This window comes from Rhinopithecus roxellana, chromosome 9 (assembly GCF_007565055.1).
Source record: "Rhinopithecus roxellana isolate Shanxi Qingling chromosome 9, ASM756505v1, whole genome shotgun sequence".
Taxonomy (NCBI): Eukaryota; Metazoa; Chordata; class Mammalia; order Primates; family Cercopithecidae; genus Rhinopithecus; species Rhinopithecus roxellana.
The window spans coordinates 44,836,138-44,860,862 of NC_044557.1; the positions used below are offsets into that span (position 1 = coordinate 44,836,138).

The following is a 24,725-nucleotide window of genomic DNA, read 5'->3' on the forward strand; positions in this document are numbered from 1 at the left end:
TAGAACACAGATTACACAGCAGAATGCCAGAAATGAGGCTGACTGACCACTAGGGTGGTCACTAAAGACTCTGTATGCCACATTAAGGAGTAAGATCTCTTACCTGGAGACAATGTTCAGAAAAATCAATGAAGGATTTTAAAGAATGACCTGAGCAAACTGGCATGTTAGAAAATTCTCCCTGGCAGGAGGGTGGAAAATATTGATAATATAGTCCAAGTGTGTCAGAATGGAGACTAGCTAATACAAGAACATATGTCATCCAGATGATAAGGGTCTAAACTAACAGAATGGCCGAAGGACTTGAAATCAAAAGCAGATTCAATATTTAATAGATAGAGCATACAGACCTTGAAGGATGAAGAGGCATCAAGAGTGATTTCCTGTTTTATTTGCCTCATCTATTGAATGGGAGACAGTAAGCCAAAGACTACAGGAAGATGTAAGATGTGGCAGAGGGAAGCATATTGGGGCATACTGACAAGCTGGCTATTTGCACATGCCGAGTTAGAGCATCATATAGCAAAAATTCATTTTGTATCAGGCACCTAAGGAATTCTCCAAAAGATGCACTAAACACAATTCTTTTCCCCTATGATCTAGTAGAGAATACAGTCATGTTTCACTTAATGACAGGGGTACATCCTGAGAAATGCATCATTGGGCAATTTCATCATACGAACATCAAACAGTATACTTACACAAACCTAGATAGTATAGTGTACTACATACCTAGGCTATACGGGTAGCCTATTGCTCCTAGGCTACAGTTTCAGCCATGTTACCGTACTGAATACTTGAGGCCATTATAACACAACACAGAAAAGATACAGTAAATATATGATTTTATAATCTTATGGGACCACTGTTTTATATATGATCCATCACTGAAAAAAATGTTGGTATGTGGTACATGATTATATACATATATAAATAAAGAATTCGCAGTAGGACTTGGTAAATGCTAAAGTCCACGAAAGCTTCAACAAGCAGTCAAGGACCAGTTTTATAAAAATGCATCCTAAGTCACAGGAAGAAAGAAGGAGAAGGAGAAGGAGAAGGAGAAGGAGCAGGAGCAGGAGCAGGAGGAGGAGGAGGAGGAGAGAGGAGTGAGGAAGAAGGAGAAGGAGGAGACGAGAAGAAGAAGATAGGAGGAGGCGGAGGAGGAGGAAGAATGGAGAAGAGAAGGAGAAGGAGAGAGAAGAAGAAGAAGGAGGAGAGGAGGAGGAGGAGAAGGCGAGAGAAGGAGAAGAGAGAGGAGGAAGAAGGAGAGAGGAGAGGAGGGGAGAGGAGGAGGAGGAGGATAGAGGAGGAGTAGGAGGAGAGGAGGCGGAGGTCGATTGGGGATACTTTCTGGAGCGCTCCAGGAGAAGGAGTCGTTCTTTCGTATGCGCGCAGCTTCTCTTCTCTCTTCCTTCGACTGCGGCTTCTCCTCGTCCCTCTGACCTTCTCCTTTCTTCTTCCTCCCCTTCTTTTTTCTTCTTCTCCTTTTCTCTTTTTCTTCCTCTTCTTTTTCTTCGCTCCCTTCTTCTTTCTTCTCTTCTTCTTCTCTTCTCTTCTGTCTCTCTTCTTTTTCTTCTTCTTCTCGCTCTTCTTCTTCTCTTCTTCTTCTTCTCCTTCTTCTTCTCCTTCTTCCTCCTTCTCCCGCTTCTTCTCCTCTCTTCCCTCCCTTCTCCTCCTTCTCTTCTCCCCTCCTTCCTCCTCCTTCTCCTCCTCATTCTCCTCTCGCTTCTCCTCCTCCTTCTCCTTCTCCTCCGCCTTCTCCTTCTCCTCCTCCTTCTTCCTTCTCCTCCTCCTCCTTCTCCTCCTTCTCCTCCTCCTTCTCCTCCTTCTCCTTTCCTCCTCCTTCTCCCCTTCTCCTCTCCTTCTCCTTCTCCTCCTCCGTTCTCCTCCTCCTCTCCCTCTCCTCTCCCTCTTCCTCCTCCCTTCCTCTTTCCTCTTCCTCCTCGCCAGAAGAAGAAGAGGAGGAACCCTGTCCAGGTGCAGTGGCTTATGCCTAAAATCTTTTGGAAGGGTGAGGTGGGAGAATTGCTTGAGCCTAGGAGCTCAACTCTGTAGTAAGCTATGACTGCATCACTGCACTTCAGCCTCAGCAACACAGCAAGACCTTGTCTCAAAAATAAATAAATAAATAAATAAATTTAAAAAAGAAAAAGAAAGAACAAAATCTGGACAACACTAGTTTAGGCATCTGTCTGAATAAAAGTAAATCCAGGCTGGATGCAATGGCCCACACCTGTAACCCCAACACTTTCGGAGGCTGAGGAGGTGGATGGCTTGATCTCAGGAGTTCAAGACCAGCCTGTGCAACATGGCAAAACCTCATCTCGCAAAAAAAAAAAAAAAAGAGAGAGAGAGAGAAAAATCAGCTGGGCATGGTGGTGTGCACCTGTAGTTCCAGGCTACTTGAGGGGCTGAGGCGGGAGGATTGCTTGAGCGCGGGAGGTCAAGGCTGCAGTGAGCTGTGTTCACTCCACTGCAGTCCAGTGTGGGTGACAAAGCAAGACTCTGTTGCAAAAAATAAAATCCATTTGTGAATATTAAAATGACAACATCATTTCCTATAATGAGGCAGTGAAGAAAGACATTTATTCTGAATATAATTTGATCTCTGTTAGATATGACAAATCCATAAAATCTTTACACGTCAGAATGAAGGGGTTTCTAAATGTCAACCAATTAACCATCAAATGTTGATGTCCCTCTACAGATTCAGCAATATTAGCTTGATCCAAAATTGTATCCCTCCTCATGGAACTGATTCAACAAATGAAACAGCATTACAACTTTTAAAATTAAGTTCTTTATTGAGCAGTATGCTTTTTTCAACATCATAAAGAAAGAATAATGAAAATCGTTTCTCAAGTTCATGGTATATACCATTTTACCTCGTCAGAAGGACATGAGATCTGATTTAATAATTCACTTTTAATCCCAACTGATCTCAAAACTAATGCTGATTTTTTGTGGTGGTGAGCTTTAACAGGAGAAATTATATGAGAATTGAGAGAGAAAGCATAAAACACGCCTTGTATCAGATCTCTCTTTAAATCTCAACTCAAAACCTTCTTAGCTGCATGAGATAGGCAAGTCACACTACCACCTCAACTAGATTTTCTCTCCTACAAAGTAGAAATTGTGAGGCCTTAATGTACGATACACATTACTGTGCTTAAAAAATACTTGTTCCTTAATAAATGTTTAATAAGTGAAGACATATACTAAAAGCAACAACAACAAAACAGAGAAAAATGGTATGCTGACAGTATATAGACTTCTTGGCACCATCACAACCAGCTGCTCAGAAAACAGAACTGACTATATGCCTTACCTGAATCTGCCCAGGTAAGGCAACTACCTTCAGTGGGTGAGCCATGAATCCAGGATGTAGCTACAACTGGGGAGATAATCTTAACATTTGATTAATTTTAAAAAGTCTGAGGGTGGTCCTAAAGTCTAGAAACCAATGAAGACCCATGTACAATTAATGGTATGTTCATTTTACTTTACATAATGTGTTCTAGAACATAGATGTCTTCAGACTTTATGAACAATCTATGTAATCAACACATAAATGCTTTCGCTACAGTCACAAAGCTAAAATCTCTCCCCCATGCAAATCCATCATTCTTAAAATTGCAGTTAACTGTCTTCCTTTCAAGATTGTCTCTGAGGTTCCTCTTTCACTTAGACACAAATGTAGCCACAGACAAGGAGGGGACATGTTGCTTTTACAACATGATCATGTCTTGTATGCCATACCCCTAGATGTGGCCCTGAGCCCACCTTACACCATAAATGATATAAGTGAGACTGACCACCAAGACCAAGCAGCACAATATCCCCCTAGGGAAACCTGTGCACAAGAAATCACCCTCTCTGGACGATCAGCCACACACAGTAGCAACAGAATTTGATCGCTGCTGATGAAAATAACCTCAGGAAGGAGTGTACATCCAACGTTCTGAAATAATCAAAGCAGCAATCTACACTGTGGACAATCATGGTGTGGTCTGTAAACAAAACGGTCTGCCTCGCCCCAGCCAATTCTGCAGGACATAATGGCCGGGCTTCAGGGGGAGATACAGCCCCTCCATCACTTCCTGGCATCTCATTCAAACTGGGTTCATGCCAGAGACAGGCAGTTCACACCCTGCAGTCTGCTGTGGGGTGGGGGCTGACATTCTAGAGGATGCTGCGGTAGGGCTCACTGTGGTTCTCCTCAGATGAAAGCATGTGGCGGAGCAGGGAGCCACCATAGGAAAATGTTTTCTTGTCTTTCTTTTTTTTCATCTTCTTCCTCTCTACCTATACCCCAGGAGGTACATCTTCCTAAAAGTCAGGCCAGGCTAAACTTATTGTGAAATTTAGTCTTCCAGATAAATATATTCAATACTTTATCCACATGAGCAAATTAAGCTAGAACCTTCCTTACACATTCAGATGGGGGCAGGCAGGTGATTTATTGAAGCAAATGTGTTTTCAAGCCAGCTTTTAAACAAGATGTCTAATTATCAGTGTGCTTTTCACTAAGCAACCCTCCTCCACCTCTTCAACATCATTTTTGCAACTCTTGGTTCAAGAGCCACTTAAGAAATAAATGATTCACGGCAACTGAAAGCATGACAATTTTCTGGGAGGCCTAATGGTTGGGTTTCTAGGTCTATGGGTGATAAAAATATGCTACCCCTTAACCCTCTCAACTTCTTTTATGGGAAAAAGAGGCCCAGAAACACCGATATTAAGATCTAAGCTCTCCTTTGCAATATGTATATATTTTCCCCTAGAACTTAAACTTCTAGCTTTGAGGGAAAAAAAAAAATTAAAGGTCTTCAGAAAAGAGAAAAGCTAGCAAAAATGAACACTCTGGTTCTATCCCAAGATGGGATACACTGAGTCCTGGATCTGAGAGATGGACTGTGTTCACTCATGAAACAACCCTCAAAGGTTTTCTAAATTTTGCAGGGCTGTTCTTACCATTTTCACACAGGCAGGACTCTCCACGAAAAGCAGCAGATTGCTTTGCCAGCCATAACATGCACCAGCTGTGTGACCTTGAGCCAGATGCTTAATCACACTGAGCATGTTTCTTAATCTGGAAGCTAGGAAAAACATGCTTTTCTTACAGGGTTGTTTTGAGAATTAAATGGAATATTAAAGTTCAAGTACAGTCTTTAGACACAATATTTCTCAAAGATTGGTCCATGAACTCCCTGCATCAGGTCACTTGAAGGTTTAATGAAGTCTTCGATGCCAGTCCATGTCATTAGATGAGGACCAGGTCCAGAAATTGGCATTTTAAAAAAGCATTTTAACAAGTTCATTAGGTCTAGTGTACTCACGGGGCTGTGAGGTCCAATCCAGGTTTGGACAGAGGACACAGAACAAAAGAGGAGCCCAGCATTTCAGCATCAAGTCAGCATGCTGCCTGTTCTATTCTCACTAAGTATCCTGGTTTTGAGTTCCCAGCATCGCTGTCTCGGATTCCAATTCACCCTTTGTGCTGCTACCAGAGTTCTCTTCCTAAATACAAACCTGGCCATGCTGCTTCCCGATCCTGAGTACAGGCACCCACCCTCAACTCTCTGCCTTTCTGGCCTTCTTCAACTGCCTGCGTATACTCTGTCCAGGGTGGTCTCAATTCATGCCAGCCCTGGTTGTTTTGGTCACATTTCAGCTTAAATGTCACTTCCTCAGGGGGACCCTCCCTAGCCTCCCAGTCACTCCTAACGATGTATATATACTTTACTCTCAGATAAAACCAAACGTCTACTACTGATAATCCCTTGGTTATGTGATTGAATCTTTCCACTAGGAAGTAGGGGTAGATAGATAGCCTGTTTGCTTCTATATGTACTACCTATCCCTGTGCCTGCTACACAGTAGGTACTCAATAAATGTATGCTGCATGCCCTCTTAATTAATTATTGGCCTGCACCACTGCCAGCCTTGGCAAGGTTCTCACACTATATGTGTAAGACTGACAAATATAAAAGCTGCATTTCTTGCCATGCAACAGGACAACAGCCGGGTGGTATTTGCTTTGTGCAATATCTGTGCTCAGGGAAAATGAATGAATAAACAGAATTTCTGTAAACGGACTCCATTAAAGAAGGCTGGCATTTAAAGAATTCTTATGAAGAAGTTTGTTAAGTGAAGCATTTTGTCTTAATTTTTTTGTACAACTGGATATTCACGTAAATTTCACATTGCATTTCCTTAAAACAGCTCTGCATCCTTGTCATTAACACCAAAATCACCTCACTTAAATTTTCTTACTTAATAATAAAAATAAAACTACTATATTTGGAAGAAATAATTCCTTATAATAAAGCAATGAGATCCAGAGAGTACTGTAAGGCACTCGTGTTATAAGTGTTCTCAGCTCCTTTAGAAACTGGGGCGCCACGGGGCACAGCCAATGGTCCTCGCGTATGGCTCTCTGGAAAATGAACACGCATTCTGACCCTAGGAAGTCTAGAGAAGAGACTTCACAAAGATTACTTTATAAAGAAGGCTATCCACATGAATCTCTGCCCAACTCCTGGACTTGATAATATATAAAAAGAGGTTTTAGAGGCCCATAGATGTATTAAGAATAAACGAAAACTACGAAAAGATGACAGCTCAATTTTGGTAGTGGCCTCCCCTCTCTAATTCAGCAAAATTATGTTCTACACAATAGTTTTCCAGCAAAGACCCTGCCATCCATCTTTCTTGCAAGTGAAAAGTGAAGTGAACAATCTCAACTTGAGAACTTTAATTGGTTCTGCTGTGTGTGTCCTTTGGGCTAGTGAGTTTCAAGCGTACTGACAGCAGATGGGTGGGGAGGGCGTATGGCTTTGGTTTACAGAGCCTTACAAAAATGAAAAATGGAAATACTAGGTTGCAAGGTAGGATGCCCAGTTAAGAAAGGAAAATCAGGCCCTTGGTGGGCTGCCTCATGATGGGATAAGTATAGGCCTTGCCTGGAATGGTTTCTGGCCTGCTGGGGGCACATGGCTGTCAGGAATTTACTGATGAGAACACAGGCCCAAGGGCAAGAAGTCACACCAGCCAGGTGCGGATAGGTGCCACTTAGCAGAACTCATTCTCTTGAGCTGAAGCTGAAAGCAAACAGAGGGATGAGGAAGAGTTGTTTGTTTTTTAATCTCCTCTCATCCTTTTCAAAACTCCCTGCTATCCCTTCCACAATTGCTCTCATTCCCTAAAACAGACAGATATTACACCCTATGCACCGGTGGTTCTCAGTGCCGGCTGCATCCCCAGGGAAAGCATTTAAAAACCACCAAGGTTGAGGCCCCACTCCCAGGGCACTTTAACCAGAATTACTGGGGGTAGGCCCTGGAAATCAGTTATGGTAAATGTGAAACTTCCCCAGTTGATGTTAATCACAGCCAACATGGAGAACCACCCTTTAAAAAGTATCACCAGAACTGGGGAGGGGGAGGGGTGGAGGATGTCGTTAAATGTGGAAGGGGGTGAGGCGGCAACAAGGTGAAGTTGTCAGCTTCTTAACAACAGGAAATGTGGTAACAAGAAGGAATGTGTGCAAACTCAGGAAGACGCTTGGTAAGAGGAGGCAGGTGCAGTACCAAGGCAGGACAAGTTTAGCTCTTGAAAGCTGGGAGGTAAAACAGAAAATGATATCTGCAAAGAGGCTGTTAAGACTTGTGAGGAAGTTATTGGCAGAGGCTGGAGTAGGAGGTGGCAGTACACCAAGACACCTATGAAAGAAGTCTGCGGGTAGGAAAGGTAAGGTTTGTAATTCCACAACCAAATGGCAATGATTCAATTTCATACTGATGTTTCTCCTTCAGACAGAGATTTTGGTGGCACAGTTGAATCAATTAAGAACTTGAAAAAAAAAAAAAAGATGTAATAAACAGTAGTAATGTAGTCCCTGGTACATGTTTCTGAGTGTCTACAAAAACATCCAGAATTACCACCTAACTCCCATGGGTAGACCTTACGAAACACGTTGCTCTTTGAAAACTTAGTACTGCCTTGATGATGCTCTTGAGTCCTTAGAAGACAACATTCTTGAATGTTCCTATAAATGTTTTATCTGATGCTGGTGCAATACTGCACTCTGCTCTTTCCTATAATTTGCAGAAATTGGGTCCTCTTGCTTGTAAATGGGTCCCATAATCTATAGTATATTCTGCTTAAGTAATATTGCTATAAGAGTGTGCATTTTATTTGTAAGAAAGCAAATTGTACACATCCATCAAAATATTCGTTTACATTCACTATGGGTCTATAGCAACTCGGGAGTGCCACAGGAAACCGTAAGACTCACTGGCCTGCAGTTATAGTTTCCTAAGTACCACCACTGGAAATCTGGAAATTAACACAGATGTGAAATTTATGGTTAAAAGACTAATGGGCCTGCTAAGGACCATTAGGCAAATTACATAAGGTGATTATGCAAAATTCAATAATTTGCAACAAGTCTTCAATGTCTTGGTTTGGACTGGCGTCCTACTTCTGAGCTGTGGGTCCACTACAGAACCCCACATAGTTTTCTTCATGTCTTTATCTTTCTTGAACTCTAAATATCTTTCCCACAAGAAAATTTACTCTAGTGGATTCTCTTCCCTGGTTTGACTCTCTTTCTATAGCGGTCTAGTCTCACTGCCCAGGATTTCATGATGGGTATGAGGGCTACCAAGCTCGAGTCTGGGGCTACCTGGGATGGCAGCTGCCATTGCTACCTCTGGATTTTTCTCCATGGGTATCTTTTTGACCCAACAAAACTATGTTATTCTTCTTGGGCCCCAGGGCTGGTGCAGATGAACATGGCTACAATCCAGGCCTTCAGCAGAGAGGTGAACCACAAACCATAAACCTAGCTGACCATAACACATCTGTACCTGGCCTTCGTCCACCAAAAGTGAACAGCTAATTTGGCATTTTGTCAAGTCTGATAGGAAGTTAACGTGAAAAAGAAAGACAAATACATCCATGGCTAAGTTAAATGAAGTGTGTATATGGCAGAGGGGATTGGAGGGTGGGGAGCTAGAAAGAAGATGAAATGCAATAGTTTGAAATGCAATATCCTGGGATACACTGAGGCAGTCTCGCAAACCTTTACCCACAATTTTGAAAGGCAAAAATTTCTGAAAACAGAGTTTCTTTGTATTTTGCTATGAAATGAATTTGCTCCCCAAACTGACCTGAACTGACATGTGGTTAGTTTTTCTCTGTCTAACTAAATGTGAATATTCATCCACTTTGCTACAAAAATTACTGTGTGTTGCCTGGATCCTATGGGGGTATTACATTAATAGACAATGTATGTAGTGTATTACCTTTCTAAAAGCTGAATTCTGAAAGATATTTGGCCCCAAAGGGTTTGGCTAAGAAATGGTTGACCAGAATACAGCTCCCAAACAGGCGTGTTCTCCAGATTTAATCCTTTTGTAGTTTCCCCACATCTTGCGGATATTTACCTGACTTCAGCTTTTCAGTGATTTCTATACCATTATTTTTGTAGATAGAGTTACAAAAGTAGTAGAGGGGGTGACCACCATTGACACAGGGACAAAGCTGAAAAACAGGCACACCTTCCACTGTTACACACGTGCTTTTCTTCTTTGCTGCATGTTTCACTTTATTAGTCTGAGAGTTCCGATAACTAAGAGTCCCCGAACCTGCACTGTGTATGGTATAGGCAATATAAAAAATACAAGGTGATGCTGATCTTGAAAAACAAGATAGAAATTACATTTTTATTGGTAAATATTGATATCTCAAATGAAATGTCCAGAGATTTGCTAAAAGGCAAATATATAAAGATAGAAAAGAAAGCAAGCGATAGAAAGATTGGTGGCTTCCTGGGGCTGGCAAGGGGAATGAGAATTAACTGCACGCAGGTACAAGGGAGCTTTGTGGGGTGATAGAAAAGTCCTAAAGCTGAATTGTGGTGACAGTTCCCTAGCTCTGTACGTTTACTAAAAATCAGTGAATTGTTCTGTTGAAACTGGAGACTTTTATGGCATGTAAACTAGAACTCGATGAAGATGATGAAAAACTAATTTCCCAAATTCCTGAAGTAACACTTTTTATGTCAATGCCTTCCCTTCTTTCCTGACATTTCACAGTAATACGAGTTGAAATTTAAAAAGACAATAAATGAAACTTATTCCTAATTATCAAGGAAAAATTAGAAATTCTTTACCCACAAATGACTGATATTACATTTAGTCAGAGGACAATCCCTTCCAGATATTCTCTTACATTTAGCAAATGAAATCTAAATTATTTTTATCTTAACATGCCATGCATACCTCTAATCACAGCATACATCACATCGACCAGTTTGATTTTATTTACTAATCATTTTGACAAAGAGAGGGTATACCCCAGGGCAAGAACCATGTCATAGTCTTCACTGTTTTCTCAGAGCCTACTAGGTGTTCAATAAATGATTACATTAAATGCAATGATTTCTTAACCAGAACCATCTATCACTTTGCGTTTGCGTAAAAAATATAATACAAATTAAATAGACATTCCCTACCTTCTAAATCAGGGTTTCTCAAGCTTAGCACTATACACATTTTGGGGTAGAAAATTCTTCCCTGGGGAGGCCTATTCTGTGCAGTGTGGAATGTATAGCAGCATCCCTGGCCTCTACCCACCAGATGCCAGTAGCATCCCCGTCCCCAACTGTGCCAACCAAAAATGTCTTCAGACATTGCCAAATGTCCTCTTCGGGGGTTAAGAACCACAGCTCTAGACAGAAAAAGTTTAAGATGGATCAAACCAAACCTATGCGGACACATTTCAACAATGCCTTTCATGATATGGCTTCTGAAGCTAATGAGAACATCAAGAAAGAAAAAGCATATGACTAGTAAATAACGATTCTCTGACCACAGGTCTTGGTGTATTACAGGGAGAGAAAAGGAGATAAATTCTTTTCATTCTCCATGTAACTGTGGAGATGCACAAGGCTAATTCTAATATAAGGCTGACAGTTTTCAGGAAATGTGGAGCCGTGGAAACACTAAGAGAAGTGTCCAAATGCCAAACAGCCTGTGGCTATAAAACAGTCTGAAAGAAGCATGCTGGTTGCCAGCACTGCGCCGTTTATTATGAATTGTATCTAGGAGAACAATTTTGAAAATGCTATTGAATATTTATTAAAAGGAAAGATCTATAATTCAGGTTGTGACATGCCACTATTAGCAAATAACTCAGCCAGTTGGAAAGGTTAAGAATGGTGGTAGCAGAAACCATTAAATTAAGTGTAAGTTTAGTACATCAGTGTTTTATTTTATTTTTCTCAATGACCACAGTATTTAGCAATCCTCTTCCAAATATCTCAGCCCAAGGACTAAAAAGCTGTTATCCATATTGTATCCTTTTAATAAGACTCCAAATGTTTTGGTTTCAATTCTACCTTGCACATACTGAGCATTTCATACTAAAGTTCAAGATGGACATTTTGGGCAAAGTGACCACTACATATTAAAGCAAAAGAAAAATATTCCTAACACTAAATATGTACATATATTTATCAGGATTTATGATCAATATTTTAACATACCTTTATTTCTTATTTAGCAAAACAAAGGAGTGGACTTCTAACCTCAACACCAACAATTTAGGCAATACAATGACACCATTCTAGTTTTCAGCCATTTCTATATTTCTTATCAATCTGTTCATATAAGAGAAGACTACCACAGACAGTTACGTGTTAATTCCTAACACTTAAAAAGGAAGCATATCTTTTCCAATTCTATTGGTAAAAATATTTATATTTTGCTCTGTGCACCTACTAGTAAACATAAACAGGTTTAGGACTCTTTAATATTAAGCACGTAATTCCTAAATCCACTAAGAGAAAGAACATACACGATGTGCAAAAGCACTCCATTCAATCAAGCTCTAACTGTACACATCATTATGGTATTCAAATTAGATTACTAATTTAGACATGTTCTATCACGTCAGGTATATACTAACATAAAAATGTCTGAATAAAATTTGATAAGAATAAGAAAAATGAGATAAAGAAAATTTAATTACTCTTTTTAGAAAATGAAAACTCTTAGTATATAATATTAAAATATATACTCATAGAAAGATGAGTAGGAAATGCAGTTTAATTGTTTATCTTGGTAGTGAGTAATAAATACAGTAGTGTCAAATCACCTGAACAGAACACTAACTCTATGCCCTGGATTATGATATTTGCATTTGGATGAAATTGGGACACATGAGGCATGAAATGACCAAATTAATCTTCATTTTACCTCATTTGAGTTTCCTCACATATTATTATAAAGTACAATAAAAATCAAATATAAAATACCATATTACTTTGTATTGTTATTTAAATTTTCACGTGCCTATGTTGTAATTTTTCAACTACATTGGACTAAGGCTACTACAATACACCATGTGTAGTGATAATTCAGAACTAAGATAGCTGCCTAACATTTCTTAAAACTTTTTAAAATTTATAAATGCATTGTTATTTTAAAAAATCAGCACCAATAACAAAAGAGCAATCCACCAAATGTCACAAAGGCATAAGCCCCCTTTGGATTCAACTTTTCCTACCGAAGCTAAAATGTAAAATAGGCACCATGAAGCTTGAAATTGAGATTTAGGGATAAGCATTAGCACCAGCATTTTGCTACTTGCTAGAAATTGCTTTCATCTGGAAATTGCAATTTAGTAAGCCTCCTAGATATTTTTTGTGAAAGAAAAAAATGCAGCATCATAAACTTTTTCCAACAGCCTATATACTTTCCAACATTCTATATACTTTTCATGATTCTAATATTACTATATATTAAGAGCTAATATCTGCTTCAATAGTAGCAAAATTAGGTAAATAAAAAAAAATTTTTTTTTTTATTTACCTGATAAGGAGCCAAAATACAAGTTGTAACATTAAACTAAATCCCTTTGACTCATCCTGCATCATGTCTTCTGCATCATTACAGAAGACAAATGCTTTAACACTTTGGCATTAAATGAATAACATAATAGCTGCTTTGGCAAGACAAAGCAAGCAATATCATTTAATGTATCTGGAGAATTCAAAAATATTACAAGAGGAAAACCAATAGTTTAAAATTAATTAGGCTAAATTTTATTTTTTATACATGCACACACAGGTACATGTACACACAGAACGCCTCTTACAGACAACAGCCATTGCAACTGCTGAAAAATAAATTCCATTGTATCACAAATAAGTTTAACCACAATAATTGTATAAGTTAAAATACTGAATTCTTATATTTATACTCAGATTCTTTTTTAGTGCTCTTGAGATAATGAATGTAAAAGATTTTCATTTTGTGAAAAAAAAAGATTTTTTCCCCCAATCTAACTTAATCACATATATTTGCATAAATAATCTGTGGCCCATCAAATATAGAAATTGTAGCTGATACAGTTTCTACTGTTGGTGCTTTGAGCAGACTAATAAAGAAAATCTCTTATATATAACACCCCTTAATTCTTCTTCAGTAGCTACTCACAAAGATACAGCAACATGATGGAGTGGTGTGAACCCAAGACACCTCATTTTGGATCCTAGAAGCTGTACCACTTACTAGCTGTGTTATCTCCACCCACCCAATTGAACCCTGTATCTCAGTTTCCTCATCTGTACAATGGGAGTGATTCTGCCTTTAGGTCAAAATTAAAGGACAAATGTTTGAGGACTGAAAGGCATAATATTTAACTAAAACATATGGTAATGATTTCTATCATCTCCAAATTTTCCAGTTAGTCTATAATATAATGTGTCCTGTTTTTAGAAGACAAGTGAAAATTACAGGATATTTTACTCAGCATACATCAAATAATCCAGTGAGCCGAAAGTCTCATTAATAATTATAGAAGCATTGGTTCAAAGGTCCAAACCCTCTAATAACATTATGGCCATGATAAACGCTTAGTTTTTCGAATCTGTCAAATAATGGGTCATTTATCACCTTCTCTTTCAGTGTGTTTATTTTGTGGATAAAATGAGATATGCCTGCTATGGGGAACTGAGGCACTTCATGCACCAACAAAGTGATTCTTTCATTCTTCCCATTCTCCCAAGAAGCCTGTGTTCTGCTGTCAATGAAGGAGAAAAACAAATGGAAAAGAAAAATAAGAAATGACAATTCTATAAGCTTCTTGAGATCCAGAAAAAAATAAGAAATGAAAATTCCATACGCCTCTTGAGATCCAAATTCATGCTTTATTATTTTACTTCTTCCCCCATCCCCTTTCCCACCCACCTTCCACATAGTAGGTCTTAATATTTATTGACCAGAACTGGAAACTCTTAGGAGAAAAAGCCACCATTATCTGTGAAAATGGAAGCAAGTTAACAGTCAGACCTGTTCCTCTGCTCTCGTTTTATTTCAATTTCATTTCTTTTGTCACTCAGCTCCCATTCAGTCAAGCACTTCATTCTGCTTTGCCTCTGGCTTCTACCACTTTGTATCCAAGCACTTGTCAAAAACTTCTCTCGCTTAATCTTACTATGCCATCTCTTTTTCTTCTCACAGCCACCTTGGCCTTCGTCTTTTTTTTTTTTTTTTTTTTTCAGTCCACACATTCTCACAGGCAGATCACAATCTCAACAACAATTTCACATACACAGAAGACCTGCAAACCTACATTTCCAGTTCAGCCTCCGTTTTGAATTCCAGAACCACAGGCTGTACAACTGCCAATTGCATCTCAGGTCCTGGATGTCCCTCTGGTGCTTCGCAGTTCATAAATCCACAACTTGTCATCTTCTCCTGCAAACTGCTCCATCCTCTGTATTCACTAACATCTCCAATGGCACCCTTGTTGATTCCATTACCCAAGCCAGACACCTGGGAGTCATCCTTAAATTCACCATCCTCTCCTTGCTTCTCCCCTTAATGTCCCCACGCTTATCAGTGGGAGTTTAGACCTTAAATCCACACCAGTATTCAAAAGCTTTTTTTCGCACAGCTTACCTTATCTGTCCCTTACCCCATCCATTCTGTGTAATACACCCAGAGTGATCATTCTATAAAAGTACTCAAATTCATCTACAAGACTAAATATGGCCCACAAGACCCTCCAAAAGTGGCTTCAGCCTCCGCTCTCCATCTCCAGTCTCATTCCCCACCCTCAGTGTGCACCAGCCACATGGAATGACCAGCTGTTCCACAACCCGCCTCTCCGGTACCTTTGTTGCACCATATTCCCTGTTCCCTCTCTCAGAATAATTTCTTTCTGCCCACTCCCACCCTCAGCCTCCTGGTACCCTCCTACTGGCTCTTCCAGACTCAATCAAGCCCAGCTGCCTGGAAAGTCATCCCCTTGGAGTCAGGCATCCCTGACAGAGCCCAGCATCCTTTAAGCACTGGTTCCAACTGCTGCTCAGTGTCTCCTTCCCTCAGGAATCTGAGATTCTTGAGGGCAGAGAGGGGAATTTTCTAGTATTTGAGGTCTTATCACCTAACAACATGCCTGGTATCATATTAATATATATCTGGTGATTGTATAAATGAATAAATATCACCCCCACTAAATTTGACTGAAAACACAGACAAGCTGCTAGTGATTGATTACATGTCAATTAGAGGCTCATCACAGCCCTCCTTAGAAGCTGCTGGGGAAAAATTAATAAGACCACTCTGATTGCAATTCCCAACTGCTGAATGCAGAAGGTATGCTGTTCTTGTGTATAGCTATGTTAGGGACTGGCTTTTTTTTTTTTCTAATGAAGAAAAAATTATTGTGTTACGTGTTTTTTCCTCTGACTTAGAACATGAGCTGCCTCAACACTTCAGTTTCCCAAGAATTTCGTCATGTTCCACCACAATGTGCATGATGAAGGAATGGGTATGGTTTGGGGTGAAAGGATGGCGTGGAGGAAGCAACTTTAATAGTAATGATGGAGTCACAAATACAGTGAGACGAGATGCCTGAGGACTTACCTGACCACCCTTCATTCCTCAGAGCATAAATTCACATAAAAGCTTACATATGCAACCCTGGGGCTCTCTCAACACAAAGATGGCAGATGACACTAATGCTGATTTAGTCACAGTTTTTGAGACTTTTAGAAAATCAAGAGAACCTGATTACTCGCAAATGAATACATGATATGGTACCTACAGATTGGGTCAGCTGAACATCTATGAAATGCGAGAGGGAAGTACAAAGCTGCCAGTGACCGATTTTATTTTTATTTATTTATTCTGAGACAAAGTCTTGTTCTGTTGTCCAGGCTGGAGTGCAGTGGCGTGATCTTCTCAGCTCACTTCAACCTCTGCCTCCTGGGTTCACGCGATTCTCCTGCCTCAGCCTTCCGAGTAGCTTGGATTGCAGGTGCACGCCACCATGCCCAGCTAATTTTTGTATTTTTAGTAGAGACTGGGTTTCACCATGTTGGCCAGGCTGGTCTCAAACTCCTGACCTCAAGTGATCCACCCTCCTCAGCCTCCCAAAGTGCTGAGATTACAGGCATGAGTCACCGCACCCAGCCTAGAGACCAATTTTAAAACTACTTCTTCTTCTTCCGTATTTTTTTTTTTTTTTTACTTGCTTACTCCATAAAGTTCACAGGATTTCAAGAGTTCTGTATTTTTAGCAAATGCCCCCAGTCAGACCAATTTCCCTGTCCTCTGCAATAAACAGTCTACATTTAGGAGACTAAATTTTTAAAACGTTTTTAATCACTTCTCAGGTTAAAAAAAAATCACACAGTCCTATAACATCAAGGATGGGGACGAATGAGAGATCAACAGGATATGCCAAAATATTATAATCATAATAGTTCCTTTATAATTCACGCTCCAGGGGATGATATGAATTAACTTATTGAATAAATATTGGCGCCAGTATGAAACCGGAAAACACAGAGGGGGTAGGGCTCAGGAGAAGGATTTTGAAAATATTACAAGATGGTTTTAAAATTGTCCTTTTACTCTCCATTTTGACTGCAGTTAGAAAGGCTATGATACAGACATGGAAGATTTGATGCAATGTTCTTACTATAAGATAACATGTTTAAGCGTTACTGGTTAGACGTAAGTGTTCATTTCCTTTAAAAACCATAGTCTCATGGGATGACAGATGACACTGCTATAGTAATGTGGTTCTCCCATGATAGTTCACTGCTGATACTTCTTTAGTTTAAATAAACTTATTTTTTTAATCACCCAAGAAAATCTCAGGTCTCCACATTTCTCCTTTTTTCAATGAGAATGATGCAAGTATGTGACACTAAACACAGATAAAGTTAACATGCCTCCCCACTGTGCTCTACTATCAGCTGAAGGTTTTATGCTTCCTATTTCACAAAGCGGACATGTGGTTTTCTTTTTTGAGCTCATTGCATGAACTAAGCTTAAGCTCTTCTTCTACAAAGATAATGGAGATGATATTTCCTGTGCCATCAATTCCTGCTGCTGGCAGTGGACAAGAAGGTAGGCATGTGTCTTCCCACCATTCCTTCACCTGGGGACCAAGCAAGATAGTATAGGATTCTTTCGAAAAGCATAATATAGTCCATCTATATTATGTAATATATAAATCCATGCAACAGAGTTTAGCTATCACAAAGACTCAAAAATCAGAGGCAGGAGAATGTTCTATAAGTATCACTGGGCTCCTTGCACAGTTCTGGGCTCCACTCTTTACTCTGAAGCTCACTAGAATGACCTTGGACAAGTGCCCTGACTTTTCTAGGCCTCAGTTGTCACTTCCGCAAAAGAGGATAATAAAGTACCACCACACAAGGTCATAGTGAGGATGAAGGGAAGTTCTTAACATGGCAGCCAACACACAGTAAATGCTCCCCGTAAGCTATTTATTCCAATTCTTATCCAGAAAGATAACCAGTAAGGACTAGAAATGTGGTCACATAAATCATGCATAGAGCTATCTTCCCCTCATAGTTACCCTTTGCCCTTGAATTCAGCAATGAGCGAGCCCTCAGGAGCTGTCTGCAGGGCTGCATGTGAACTGCTTGCGTGTATAACTTGTATAACCTCCCAACACGCCTCTCACAATGCATGAGGCAGGAGCTCTGGAACTATCAGTTCCCAACTCCTCAAGCCCAAAGTGAAGAAAATTCAAAACAGTACATACGACTGTCAATGATCTTCATTCATTTATATCCATATTAAAATTAGTTTGCATTTCTTTTACACGTATCTTCTGATGGATGTCAGAAGAAAATTATTCAGAGATTTAAAAGTGACACAGATAAGCCACTAAATAGATAACAGATAACACAGATGGGAAATGAAACAACTATATGTATATTCTGAGGAGTTAGTTAATAATAAATCATGAACCTCGTTCAAGTCACAAAAGTGATCAGGGGAGACTTTTACTATAGAATAACCCAGAGCAGGGAAACACTTGAAATTAACTATTAATTGAGCAAAAGGGAATATCTGTTCTCTGAAAAGGAGGGTTAAAGTTGAAACAGAAGATAATTTAGAGAGATATGAGACGACTCAGTCGATGGCAGGGGCTCTTTTGGGCACTTTGCAACTATGGTATTGTGTCCCCAGGCATATGAAGGCAGCCTACAGGAAGAATAGAACTCTCGGAGAGTTTTGATTTGTTTTTTTTTAAGCCAACTTCGAGCATTTGTATTGACGCACCATTCAGTGTTAGCATACATTAACTAAGAGGTTTCATTAAACATTAAATCAGTCTGTGATTTAAATTAAATCAGACTGTGAGTAGTCTGTGGTCTATGTGCCCTATACAGCAATTAGATTTTAATCTCTAGAAACAAGACTTACAAAAGGCAAGAACACTATCTAGTATTTGGGTGATAACCTAAGACAGCCACAAAAATACCATGGCCTCTCAATCATTCGCAACCTCTGGAACCCAGGTGAGAAGTCTAACAAGCTATGGAAACCTTAAAGGAAGTACTGCTCACACAGCACCCTGGAATCTGCTTCCCATGACACAGGGTACTAAGACTTGAAGGAAGCATGCTTATTTAATGGTAAGTATAAATTATTTCTATTTCTGAACATGCAGTTTAATATGAGGCAAAGTGCAAGGCCTCTCTCTGCCGAAGGGAGTTCTCCAGCTGGCACTGAACTCATATCCAAGGATGATGCCGTTTGTGGATTACTGCTGCCGTGCTGGTTTCCTTGACTGTGTAGACTGATGCAGCTACACGTGCAGGCAGGAAATCAAACAGAGAACACCCTCCAGTGTAAACTCTAACATCACACCAACTTTTCTTTTTTGACTCTCTGAATGCATGAATAGAAAAATAATAAAGCAACATAATCTACTTTGAATTGAAAGACCTGGCACCTCTACCACACACTAGGAGGTTTGGAAGCATGGGCAAGTTATTTAACAATAATTATGATCATTTCTGTTGTGGGTGCTGCACTTTGCATACTTTCATCCTTAAGCTTACATTTCTTCATGTATAAATTGAGGATAATAATGAACCTACTTCATTTGCAAGTTGAAGCAGCAGGGTCAAAAAGAACATAGTTTCAACACGGACAGACATGGGTTAAAATGCCAGCTCCAATTTCTACTATTGGATCTCACTGAGCTTCCATTTTCTCATCTCTAAAGTAGAGATGAAGACACTTACCTCAAAGGACTGTGGTGAAGAACTGAGCAAGACATTGTTAAATACCAGTAGGTGTCTGCATCGCTAGACAGTGCACAATAAATGTTTATACCTTCTCTCTCCTATTATACACATGAACTGCTTCCGTTAACATTCATCAGCAGCAATTCAATGTCCATAGGAGCAATTCAATGTCCATAGTATCCCAAGATGCATTTCCTTTCATAACAATGAAAATTTTTCCGAGAACAAGCTTAATATGCCAGATACTGGCCCAACAGCTTTATGTCTATGAACTCATTTAATCCTCACTACTGTTCAGTGGGGTAGGTACTACTACTGTCATCCCCATTGTACAGATGAAGACACTGAGGCACAGACTTTGGGTAACTTGCCTAGATTCAAACAGATGGTACCACAGCTGGCAGCCCGGCTCCATAGCCTGTCCTGCTAACCAGGATGCAATAGTGCTTACTAAGTCAATCTGTTTGAGATTCCATGCTTGGATGTAATCTCTTCTAGAGATAAGCACTGGATGCTCTCACAAACTGCAATGTGTTGATGTGACTAACTTTTCAACTTCTGAAATAACATTTTGTGTATTTTCTTAGTATTCCTAAAAAAAACCCTCTACATTTTAAATAAGGTGCCTATAACTAGTTCGTCTTGTTCTGTATGCTGAAATACCATAAATAAATGCACGTCTCTCTTCAAAGATTATGTAAATAAATCTTACATTAAAACATACCCCTGAGCTTTGGTTTAAACCATAATTTCAAGTCCAAATTAAACATATATGTATGTGCATATATATTTAGCAGGGAAGTCTTAATATGATCTATTTTGTTAAACTGATGACATCTATACCCAATACTTCAAATATTCCTCTTATTTATAATATTCGCTGTGTAACAGTCACACAGCAATACTGCATGGTATTTCAAAGTACTATTCCTTTTACAAGTTTAATCAAATCAGGGTATTAAACATCAATGATGATAATCCATAGCTCTGCTTAAAAGGAATCTCTCAGGGACAGCTGAGAAAGAATGGTTAAAGATTTCTATCCTTCAAAGTAGGGCACTGCAGCTACCTATAAATCATGCTCTTTGTTTATTAAGATAATTAGGCCCATCAGTACACTTAACTTTTAGACTCAACAATTGTCTGGCATGAACAATTTCCACTTTTTCTAAAACAAAGGGGATGTGTTCAAAAAGCGGTCCTCTGCATGCTCTCTGCACAATGCATGCTATTTTAAAAAATGATTTATGGGTCTAATTCCTGGAGCTGCCTTGAAAAATATACTGGGTTTTTCCTCCCATGCTCCCTATTAGGAGAAGACACTCCAATTTGAAGAGTGCACTCTGTTTCAGACTTCAGGCCACTATATCATGTCAGCATTTTCATTAAATACTGTTCAAGCTGGACTTTAAACAAACGGAATGGAGAGCCACAGCTGCAGCCACTGCAGAGACAAAGTTATCCAGCCGGGAGGCTTACATAAGAGGTGCAGGACAATCAGGGTGAAACCCAAGTGTCATTATTTGAATGCTATTTCTTGAGATTTGCCTACATTCTTAAAGTGTATGAAATCACATGCCCAGAGCTTCTTTAATTTGCCTTAGGGCATAAAACACCGGGTCGACATATAAGTTGTTTTTTCCCTAAAGGACTAGGTAGGCTCCAATTATGAAAAGGTTGGCAACTTCTGCCTAGGGGAAGAGTAAAGCGGGATGCGCGGGAAGCCTGCAGGCCTGAAAGGAATGGCTCGCCCAAAGATACATCGCAGTGCTGGCCACACTCCCCAGAGGACTTAGGATGGAGGTGACAAGACCCTGCCCAGCCCCTTCACCCCAACGTACACAGAGAGTCAAGGAGCTTGGAATGAATAATTAGCACGCAGCAGTCGAAATGCCCTAGAAGCACCTGTCCTCTCCCAGCATATTTCCAACTGGCACATTCATGAGATGCTGGGGTCAGCCAGCCCTGGACTCCAGACCTTCCTGCTGCCTGGTCCCCTTCTTGGCACCCTGAACTCCCTCCTCAAGCTGGAACTCTGCTAACAAGAGGTGCCACCCTCGGCTTCCCACAAGAAGATAAAACCGAACCTCTCCTTCCCACAGCTCCCTCCAACTTCAGAAACTACAGTCAACTTACTGGGACTCAGGAGGCAGGGAGTCTTCTTGGGGGACAGCGCTCGGAGGCAGCCTCTGCAAACTCGGGCGCGCAGCGCCGCCGCCCCGGCACAGCCCGGCGGCAGAGGCAAGTGCAGGACGAAGCGCCGCCGCTCTGCACCAGTCGCGTTGGCTCAGCTGTGCCGGGCGCCGGGCATTCGCCAGGGCACACGACTAAGCGAGGCGGCGGCGGGGACTGAGGATACTGCACCCGGCCGCGCGGACCCGAGCGCTGCAGCTGCCTCCAGCCCCGGAGCGCGGCGCTCCGAGCCCCTGGTGCGTGTCTCTGGCTCCAAGGGAATCCTGGCTCAACTAGAGACCGGCAGGAGAAAAACCGATGCGGTGCCGCAGGCAGAGCCGCCAGCCCGCCCCCAGTCGGCTGGTCACTGGCGCGCAGACGGACCAGCGAGCGGTAGTGTACCGCAGCCTGCACTCGTCGCCGCGCCGCGGAGAATGACAGGCGCCGAGGCGGAGCAGCAGCGCGGGGAGCGGGGCGCGAGTGCGCATGATCCCGGCTGCTGCGGCACGTCACGGGGGAGGAGGAGCAGGCGGCGGGGCGGGAGGGGGCGAGCCGGGCGGGGCGGGAGGGGGCGAGCCGGGCGGGGCAGGGCTGGGGGTGCACGCGGATGAGAACCGGCGCGGCGCCCTGCTTGCTCGCGGGAAGATGCAGGAAGTCTTTCTCCCCGGGTTTTATAAACCCAAAGCTCTGTGGTTGAACTTGTCCCCGGAGCCCATTGTCCCTTACACAGCACCATTTAAGCGGTCCTTAAGGTCCCGGGGGAGCCCACAAAAGCCAGTTTAACTCAGGTTACAGCTTAACCGTAAAGGGTTGCGATTTGGGGGACAATGATCTTCTATTGTGGCTGTGCATTAAAATAACTTGGGGAGCTTGTAAGAACCCTTTGCCCCGTACGCATCCCAGAGCAAGTACAGGACAATGTCTGGGTGGGGTCCAGGTATCAGTAGGTATCTAATGATACCAAGGTACAGCAGTGCTTCTCAAACCCTCAGTGTGACAGAATGTCTTGCGGATTGTGTTGAGATGCAAGATTCAGATTCAGTAGGCCTGGGATAATGAGGGGGAGATCCTTTCTAACAAGCTCTCAGAGGATGCCAATACTGCGGGTCCAGACCCCCACCCTTGCTACTTAACGTGTGGTCTAGAGCCTGGAGCAGAGCTTCTGAAACAGTTGGTTTGTCTGACAGTCACCCGAGGGATTATAAAAAATGCAGAACAAATGCCCAGGTCTACCCCTCAGTGATAGTGGTTCTGGCTCAGCCCCTGGGCAAAGGTGGGCTTCTAGAATTCCATTTGGCATAAACACTCTAAATAAATCTGATGGGGGTTTTGTTTGGGCCAAACTTCAAGTTTACACTAGCAACCTGTAACTGGGAATAAACTTTTGCACTTACAAGGAGACAAGCCAAGTCTAGAACTCAGGACATCTGACTTTGAGTCAGGGATTCTAAACCAACGGGTGCTTTAAATCTGACTAGTTCCAATTTTCTAAAATTATGATGCATTACTTAGCAAGAAAAAACATAAATGGTATTAAATATACACACATATACTCTATTGAACGCTCGTTACACATATCATTAAAGGGAGATTAAAGTTAGCTGGGAAGAAGGCTCTCATCAGGGGAGGGTAAGGAAGACAGTGATGGAGTAAGGGATATTAGTGTGTCGCAGAGGGAAGGGTGTGCAGGAGGAAACAAAGTTTAGACTCAGCCTAGAGCTTGGAAAAGCGCGTTGGGGAAGAGGACCCAGGAACCAGACTTGGCCTCCTGCTTCAGAGCATGGTATGAAACTCAGGTGTTTAAGAGCTTATGGAGTATAACATTTCACATACATTACCTCATTGAAATTTCACAGTGGTCTCCTACGTAGAATTAAAAAAGAAGTATCCCCATTTCACATATTAAAGAAGACACCCTGCACATTAGTTGACTAATGGTGGAACTTGAATAAAAGTAGGGATCTCAGTGTTGGACTTGGCTTCTACAACTCTGGAGAAGAGGACAATTTAGATCTTATAATGCAAATGGTTTCCGTGTTTATTAATCACATATTTTACAGGCTGTGCCTAAATTTGGAGTTAGGAAGGCTTTCATTCTTGTGGGAAGGAAATACATTTTGTGTCTTCATCCCAGTTTTGCAGCTACACTTGCTGGGATACACTTAGAACAAAATGTTCTAAGAGCAACCCTGTCCTAGGACATTGCAGTTACACAGTGCAGGCTTCACTGAGGAGTTTGAAGGGCAACATTCACATTATCTGGTGACAAGTGTAATTACTATCCTCATTTTACCCAGGCTCAGAAGCTAAGTGATTTAGACAAATTCACTAATGCAGGCAGGAGCCAATCTCAAGCCTCTGTCCTTTTCCTCTGCTCTCTTTTCACCAAGTAACATGCTGAGGATTGTTTTTCATTTCCAGATTTTTCATATCAGGATTTGCCATCAGTAAATTGGAACTCAAATGTATTTCAAAGCAACTCCTGGATAGAGAACCAAAAGTGTCAGGATCAATTCTTGTGCTTGTGGTAGATGCTATGGACTACATACACTCCTGGTCTGAGTAACGTTTTGGAAGCAAGTGTGTGATAGTTATATACCGTCTTCTAATCCAGAGGCTTGACTGGGATTGCTATATTGCCAACTGTGTTCTACCTGCCTTTATCTTTACTTCTTATCTAACTCTTCCGTTACAGCCATTCTTCGGTGTGATTACGAAATTAATTCCTAAGAAAAGATAATTATTTGAAGGAGCTGGTACATCACAGGTTGTAAAACTTACTTCAGTTTTTAATAGGAAATACATATATTTTTCATATATGAAGGTAGCAGAATAGTCATGTTGGGACCTTTAGAAGAACCCAAAGTTGTCGTTGTTTTCTTAAGTGCCTGATATTTCAATCAAAATATTTACATCATTCATTTGTATATTGATTTCAAGAGATCTAAGA

General features: G+C 41.0%; 1 protein-coding gene across 3 annotated transcripts in view; it reads right to left on the bottom strand.

Annotated features, from left to right (window-relative positions):
• The window catches only part of PAG1 (phosphoprotein membrane anchor with glycosphingolipid microdomains 1), a 143,733-nt gene extending 121,514 nt beyond the window's left edge, over positions 1–22,219 (bottom strand). For all 3 annotated transcript variants that reach the window (XM_030937387.1, XM_010378480.2, XM_030937386.1), the window contains exon 1: positions 21,740–22,219. The gene's annotated coding sequence lies outside the window, so the exon portion shown is untranslated. The remainder of the gene's footprint in view (positions 1–21,739) is intronic.
• Positions 22,220–24,725: the final 2,506 nt, after the last annotated feature.